Raw genomic sequence first — 8,358 nt, forward strand, 5'->3', positions numbered from 1 at the left:
GCCCAGGGGTTGGCGATCCCCTCCCGACATCTCTCTCTCTCTCTCTCCCTTCCTCTCTCTCTCTCTCTCGCCCTGTCCCCGCTCCCAGGTCCCGAGGCGGCTTCCCACCGCGCCCGGCGCCCCGCTGGAGGACCGGGCCCGCAGCTGAACCGGTCCATGCACCTCGTGCGCAGCCCCGGGGAACCCCATCGATGGTTGGCAGCTCGCCAACCCCGACCCCTGCACTCTCCTCATGCCAATCACATGACCCACTTCCCGCCACTGGGATTTGGGAGGCCTGGGCCGGCCTGCTGGCGTTGCGGGGACCCTGGACACTTTGTGGATAGGTGCCCGGTGATGGAGGTCGGAACGGTGATCAGGGTCCCCGACGCGCCTCAGGTTGCCCCCGATCAAGCTGGGTTGTACCAAATTCCAGTAAGTCTAAAGGGGGGTACCTATCAGGCTTTGGTGGATTCAGGTTGTAACCAGACCTCCATCCATCAAAGCTTGATTCATCCAGTGGCATTGGATAAGAGCCGCATGGTTAAGGTTCGGTGTGTGCACGGTGAGGTGGTGGGATACCCCTTAGTGCCAGTCATTATTCAATTTCGGGGACAAAAGCATAGTGTGGAGGTGGCAGTTAAGCAGCACCTCCAGCACCCGCTAATTTTGGGGACCAATTGGCCGGGGTTCAAAACGTTATTGGCTCATTTATGTACGGGTGCTTCTGGGTTAAGAAAGAGGCAGGAGAAGAGAGCGGTGGTTCAGGTTGGAGAGGCTGTACCGGGACCCTCGGGCCCTGTCTCAGAGGAACGGAGTGCGTTAGAAAGGGAAATCTTTTCTGACCGCGATGATTTTCCTCTGGAACAGTCCCGAGATGAATCGTTTAAAAATGCGTTTGATCAGGTCTGCATGATCGACGGACAGCCTGTCCACCCAGACCAGCCGCTCTCATATCCTTATTTTGCTGTGATAAAAGACAAGTTGTATCGGGTGACCCAGGACACCCAGACAAAGCAAGATACAACTCAGTTGTTAGTTCCAAAGAGCCGCCGGGAAATGCTTTTTCAGGCGGCTCACTGTAATCCAATGGCTGGGCATTTAGGGCAAGCAGCTACACTAAATCGCCTAATGACCCGATTTTTTTGGCCGGGCATTCACGAGAATGTGCGCAGGTGGTGTGCGTCTTGTCGTGAATGTCAGTTGGTGAATCCACCGGCCAACCGAAAAGCACCTTTGTGCCCCCTTCCATTAATAGAGGTCCCCTTCGAGAGAATTGGCATGGACCTCATCGGGCCATTGGAACGATCCGCACGGGGGCATCGCTTTGCATTAGTTCTGGTGGATTATGCAACGCGATACCCCGAAGCAGTGCCGCTTCGCAACATTTCGGCTAAAAGTGTTGCGAGCGCACTGTTTCAATTAATCTCCCGGGTGGGAATCCCGAAAGAGATTCTCACTGATCAGGGCACGGCGTTTATGTCACGCACAATTCGCGAGCTGTACGAATTGCTGGGCATTAAATCGGTTCGGACCAGCGTCTATCACCCACAAACAGACGGCTTGGTGGAACGATTTAATCGCACGTTGAAATCCATGATTCGTAAGTTCGTGCAGGAAGACGCCAAAAATTGGGATAAGTGGTTAGAACCCCTCTTGTTCGCTGTACGCGAGGTCCCCCAAGCCTCCACGGGGTTTTCCCCCTTCGAGCTGCTCTATGGACGCCAGCCCCGCGGGGTGCTGGACGTGCTTAGGGAAGCTTGGGAGGACGGACCTTCGAACAGTAGAAATGAAATTCAATATGTCCTGGACCTGAGAACAAAACTCCACACTTTGGGGCGGCTCTCTATGGAGAATTTGTTTACAGGCCCAGGACAAACAACGTCGGCTGTACAACAGGGGGGCTAAACTACGTACATTCGCACCGGGAGATAAAGTGCTCCTATTGCTTCCCACATCCAGCTCTAAATTACTCGCCAAGTGGCAAGGACCGTTTGTGGTCACACGGCGAATCGGGGATCTCAACTATGAGATTCTTCGATCAGATAGGGACGGGGCACATCAGATTTACCACCTCAACCTGTTAAAAAAGTGGAATGAGGCGGAGTCAGCGATGCTGGCGACGGTAGTGAGTGGGGAGGAGGATCTCGGGCCAGAGGCGAACTTAAAATCTCAATCCTCTGCTCTGGCCATTTGCGGAGACCACCTCTCACCGTCCCAGATCACTGACATTCGAGGGTTACAAACGGAGTTTGCCGATGTGTTCTCGCCCCTCCCTGGTCGGACAAACCTCATACAGCACCATGTTGAGACCGAACCGGGTGTGGTAGTGCGCAGCCGGCCATATAGATTACCTGAGCATAAAAAGAAAGTAGTTCAGGATGAATTAGAGGCTATGCTGGATATGGGAGTCATAGAAGAATCCAACAGTGACTGGGCGAGCCCGATAGTTTTAGTGCCTAAAACTGACGGCTCAATTCGGTTCTGTGTGGATTATCGAAAAGTGAACGCTGTATCGAAGTTTGATTCGTATCCAATGCCACGGGTGGACGAATTACTTGATCGGCTCGGCACGGCTCGATTTTATTCGACACTGGATTTAACAAAGGGTTATTGGCAGATCCCCTTATCTCCAATGACTAAAGAAAAGACCGCTTTCACAACGCCGTTTGGATTACACCAATTTGTTACCCTTCCTTTCGGCTTGTTCGGGGCACCTGCTACCTTTCAGCGCCTGATGGATAGAATCCTCCGGCCGCATGCTGCATATGCCGCGGCATACTTGGATGATATTATCATCTATAGTAATGACTGGCAGCGGCATATGCAGCATTTGCGAGCTATCCTCAGGACGCTGCGAGGGGCAGGGCTCACGGCCAGCCCAAAGAAGTGTGCGATTGGGCGCGTGGAAGTCAGGTATCTGGGCTTTCACTTGGGTCATGGGCAGGTGCGTCCCCAAATTGATAAGACGGCAGCAGTTGCGACCTGTCCAAGACCTAGGACCAAAAAGGAGGTTAGACAGTTCCTGGGGCTAGCAGGATATTACAGAAGGTTTGTACCTAATTATTCGGACCTTGCTAGCCCGCTGACTGATCTAACTAAAAAGGAGGCACCAGATACCGTCCAGTGGACGGAGCAGTGTCAGCAGGCTTTCACCCAGATAAAGGCTGTCCTATGTGGCGGGCCGCTATTACAGGCTCCTAACTTTTCTCTCCCTTTTTCCCTACAGACAGACGCGTCGGACAGGGGGCTGGGCGCCCTCTTGTCCCAGGAGATGGAGGGTGAGGAACGGCCGGTGCTGTACATCAGTCGAAAGCTCTCAAAGAGAGAGACTATGTACAGCACCATTGAGAAAGAAGCCCTTGCCATCAAATGGGCCGTCCTCACTCTCCGCTATTATCTCCTGGGGCGAGAGTTCACCCTCTGTTCGGACCACGCTCCCCTGCAGTGGCTCCACCGCATGAAAGATACCAACGCGCGGATCACCCGTTGGTATCTAGCTTTACAGCCTTTTAAATTCAAGGTGATCCACAGGCCGGGTGCACAGATGGCTGTGGCAGACTTCCTCTCCCGGAGGGGGGGGGGGGGGGAGGCTGCAGGCCGGACGGCTCGCCGGCCTGAGATGGGCGGTGGGGGTATGTGGCGAGGGGGGCGTGGTTCAGCGAAGTCGGTAGCGGGAGAGCGAGGGCGGAGCCGAGCGGTGAGTAAGTGGGTCAAGTTCAAATAACAAACACCTGTTTGTGATTTCAGTAATTGGCGTGAGGAGACCGCATATAAGCGGGCCGTGCTGACAGCATTTTGAGAGAGGCTGGGAGCTCGTGCACGTCGCGTGAGAAGCTGTGACCAGTGATCGGAGTGTTGCTGAAACTTTGACACGTGAAGCTGTATCCAGCGGGAAGGGTGTTATTGGAATCGTGTCCAGTGAAGCTGTATCCAGCGGGAAGAGAATTATTGTCTACTGTTTATTTTGCCTTTTTGATATTTCTGAGTTAACTTTGTTTGAGCGTGATTACGCACCTTAAAGGGGGAAAAAGCCCATAAATAAAAGTGCATGAGTCCCAGTATTCGCCGACCCCGTGTCTCCTTCCATCATCCATACACAAACGAACCTGTTATCCATCACATGTATGTTTAAGTTTAGTGTTGTTAAACACTTTAAGACAATATTTGTCTAGTGCAGAAGATAGATAATTACTGTGTACTTGCCAAGAAGTTAGTCACTGTGATTTTGAGTTGACATTTTATTTCAAAATATTATTGTTAGTCTCAACGCCCTTTTAACAGGCTGCTTCTTCCCTGAAGTTAGTAATTTTTTTACAGATCACAATGTATTGTCCATTTTGTGGCGCTACACTGGAAAACTGTCCTGCTTTTTGCAGTGCATGTGGTAAAAGCGTAACATTTCTGAAAGATAAAGTTCCTGGTGAAAATGAAGCAAGCACGAGTGCAGGTAGGCAACAATATCTGCTTGGTGAACTGTCGAGTATAATTTGAGAGATTTCTATATGACAATGTGTTTGAAGCAGGGAAATCAGAGAGAAGTACAGTGGATTCCTTCATGAAGTTCAGGGCTTTGAAGGAGAAGGAGAGGAAAACCTTTACTAAGAAAAGTCAGGAATCTAAAAAGGATAAAAAAACAGTGAAGGTATCTTTTATATGCCACAATAGGGATGAAGACTATTGCACCTTACATTTCATAATTACTTTAAAGGATAGTTAGAATCACGATTACCCCTAACCCATATCTGTTTCCTATGGAATTCAGTCCATTTGCGGAATTGAGAAAATAAAGATAAACTATTTTCAAAAACATGATTATCTTTTAATCTATCAGTTTTATTTTCAGTGACAAAATAGTTTTTATAAATATTTTATAAAATGCCCCAAGTTAAAGCTAATTTTAGATTTCAGTTTGTGACACTTAACATTATTATTTATTCTTTTCATGTGTAGATTTATGTTGGAGTTATGTGGAGACATGGTGGTGTTCTAAAGCCTATCAGAGGGAAGACCCTGCCTCTTGATGTTCAACCTAATTGGTCATCTGAGCAACTTTTAATTGCTGCTGAAAAGAAAGTAAGAGACTTTAATCAGGATATGGAAGAGGGTCCGGTCCCTATGTATTGCTGTACCCAGATGGTTCAGAGGTGAAAAAACATTCCAGGAACAAACACCCCTTTCAAACTACACCTGTACAAAGAGGCAATTGGAAAGGCTTATCAAAGCATAACACTGTTTATAAGCAAATTTCAAGACTTTTTAGCTAATGGTAAGCATATTTAATTTAATGAAAATCTTACCAAGACATAATGTATAAAACACTATTTACACGAATGGGTTTAAATAAAAGTGAATTTATTACTTTCATTGTTGTTTGAAGACTGCTCTGGGGATTCTTCTAGCGAAGACAGTGAAGTGCAAGTAAAGTCTTCCCCCCCACAGTCCACATTATGAGAGTGACACTTTGGTGGGTGCATTTAATTGCATGTCTCCTTACATAAATATAACATTTAATTGTAACTCATTTTAACAAGTGGCTTGTTTTTTTTTTACAGATATGGGATGGTCCAGATGAAGCAAGCACACCAAATGCAGGAAGCACATCAAACAGGTATTTTTGATTATTATCAAAGTTAACAAGACATTATTTGGAGGTTAGGAGTGGAGTTGTTCAAATTAATTCACAGTAGTGAATTTTTCAGACCCCCTGATCTCTCTCTGCCTTTTTTGGACCAAGTAAGTTCATAATTGTTCATACCTTGCAAAGTTACTTTGTTACAACAAATGAAAAAAATGTATTCTGTCTTTATAATGGTCAGTTATAATGTTTTTTTAATAATTATTATATTTCTGGCAAATCTAGGAAGCAGGAAAAAATGGAACAAATATCCAAGAACACACACATGGCCAACAAGTGCTACACGTAAGCTCCTTGTATTACCTCAAAAAGAGTTTCAAAACATAAATGAATTGGTTTACAAGTAGCCTACAATTACTTTTGTTTGTCAATGGATGTAAATTATTGTTATTCTGTCTTTTTACAGCAATTACACACGTCTCTATGCCCCAATAATAATCGAAAGTGACTCGGAAGGGTCCGATGAGAGCAGACAACATGTTCAAGAAGAAAGGTACTTAATTTATTAATTACTCAATGTCATGTTCCTAAATTTATTGAGTATTTTTTTATATCATTATTATTTTGCTTAACTTAATCAAAACCTCTCTATTTATTAAAGCACAGATGTATTAACTTCTGCAGACATTGTGTCAGATCTCTCATTGAAGATAATAAAAACATCTTGCGGCAGATTCAACATAAATAGAGCCGATGTTTGGGATTGAGCAATTCGTGGATTCAGACGTGCATCATACAACCCATTACACGACATGCTTGTTAAATTCACAGATGACGAAGGCACAACTGAAGATGCAGTGGACACAGGTGGTCCCAAACGTGAGTTTCTAACCCTCCTAATGGACTGTTTAAGGACATGGAGAATCTTTGATGGTCCAGAAAATAGGAGATTTCTCACCTTTAACAGTGCAGGTAAATTATTTACTTAAATCTACTTTTTATCTGCCCTGTTCATAATTGTCTTGTTTTATACTAACTGGACAAAAACAATTTACTGCAGCTGCCAGAGAAGATGAATACTTCCTTGCGGGGCAGATGATTGTGGTTTCTATTGTTCACGGTGGTCCGGGTACTTGCTTCCTCTCAGATAGGCTATACAATCACCTCACTGGGAGGGCTGACATTAATGGAACAGTTGAAGATATAACAGATGAGACCATGAAGGCAGCTTTACTTGAGGTGCATTCAATTTTTATTTAAGCTCATTTTAAGATTTTTGTGTGTGTGTGTGTGTGTGTGTGTGTGTGTGTGTGTGTGTGTGTGTGTGTGTGTGTGTGTGTGTGTGTGTGTGTGTGTAATAATGGTTTAAGGATTAACAGTTACAATATTTTTTTGGTATTTGCTGTAAGAGAAATGTATTAGAATTTAATTGCTCCTTTTGAATGTGTCCGATTTACCAGATATCTAGTGCATCATCTTTGGATGAATTACACATGGTCACGGATAAGTATACCAGCTTGCTGCAGACTGCTGGATGTTTCGATTACCCACAAAGTGTAGAAGGCACAGAAAACATTGTGAAGGATTTCATACAGTGGTACATAATTTACAGAAACCAATACTCAGTACAAAGGTAAGTTGGTTCCTAATTTAAGAGCATATTATCATTATTCATATCATCATCATTATTATCATTACTTTGTTTTGCTTCTAGATTTAGCGACGGTCTTTCCACCCTGGATGTCATCCATGCCCTGGAACAACATCCAAGTGTATTCAGACCCTACGTGTGCTACAGTGTTGAGAAACTAACACCTGAATTACTGGAGGCTGTCTTCAAGGCTCAGCTCAGTGAAGTTGGTAGCAGCAGACGACAAGAAGAAACAAGGATTTTAGGATTCTGGAGAGACTATCTGCTTGACACTGGAGGTAAAGGATTGGACATCATATTTTATTGTTGTTTTGTACATATTTCATAAAATTCCATTGTTTTCTTTTGTTCTATTTTTTCAGAACAGCCTCAGCCCCAAATGACTTTTGAGAGGACTTCTAAATTTCCCATTGCCAGCACATGTGCCAATACAATAAAATTGCCAATGTCAAAAAGCTATGAAGAGTTCAAAAATGCAATGGACTTTGGTATCCAAGACTCACCTGGTTTTGGATTGCAGTAGAGGAGTAGAACAATGTAAAATGTTAGTAAGACCTTCGTTCATCTTCGGAACACGAATTAAAATATTTTTGATTAAATCTGAGAGCTGGATCACTCCTCCATAGGCTTCTAAGGGATTGAAACTTGCCGGCCCAGAAACATTATTAAATACATCGTTGAAGTAGTCCAAGTGACTACAGTGGTTCAAACTTAAGTTTATCAAGCGTCGAGAATACTTTTTGTGCGCAAAAAATAAACAAAAATAACGACTTTATTCAACTATTCATTTCCTTATCTGTGGGCCTTGAGTCAGTTCACTAGTGTTATAGCGCAGCGCTTCTGTGTTGTACGTCACACATAGGCTCACTATTGGCCGACGCTGGTCATGTGTGTGATGCGTGTGACGTACAACAGTAGCTTACGGTGTTTTACTACATGAACTCACTTGAGGCCCAAAGAGAAGGAAATGAATAGTTAAATAAAGTTGTTGTTTTTGCGCAAAGTGTTCTCGTCACTTGATAAACTTAAGATTGAGTCACTGTAGTCACTTGGACTATTTCAACGATGTCTTTATTAACCTTTCGGGGCCGGAAAGTTTCAATCCCTTAGAAGCCTATGGAGGAGTGATCCAGCTCTCAGATTTAATCAA

General features: G+C 44.7%; 1 long non-coding RNA gene and 1 pseudogene across 1 annotated transcript; both read left to right on the forward strand.

The window, feature by feature from the left end:
* The first annotated feature begins 5,533 nt into the window (after positions 1-5,533).
* LOC143719420 (uncharacterized) lies at positions 5,534-5,893 on the forward strand. Its single transcript, XR_013196511.1, has 3 exons — positions 5,534-5,590; positions 5,682-5,715; positions 5,843-5,893. It is a non-coding gene; the product is annotated as an uncharacterized LOC143719420 (long non-coding RNA).
* Positions 5,894-6,079: 186 nt separating this feature from the next.
* On the forward strand, positions 6,080-7,731 carry LOC143719439 (G2/M phase-specific E3 ubiquitin-protein ligase-like; annotated as a pseudogene).
* The last annotated feature ends 627 nt before the right edge of the window (positions 7,732-8,358 follow it).

Source organism: Siphateles boraxobius, unplaced genomic scaffold (assembly GCF_051911475.1).
Source record: "Siphateles boraxobius isolate OS27281-9 unplaced genomic scaffold, OSU_SipBor_1 63, whole genome shotgun sequence".
NCBI lineage: Eukaryota > Metazoa > Chordata > Actinopteri > Cypriniformes > Leuciscidae > Siphateles > Siphateles boraxobius.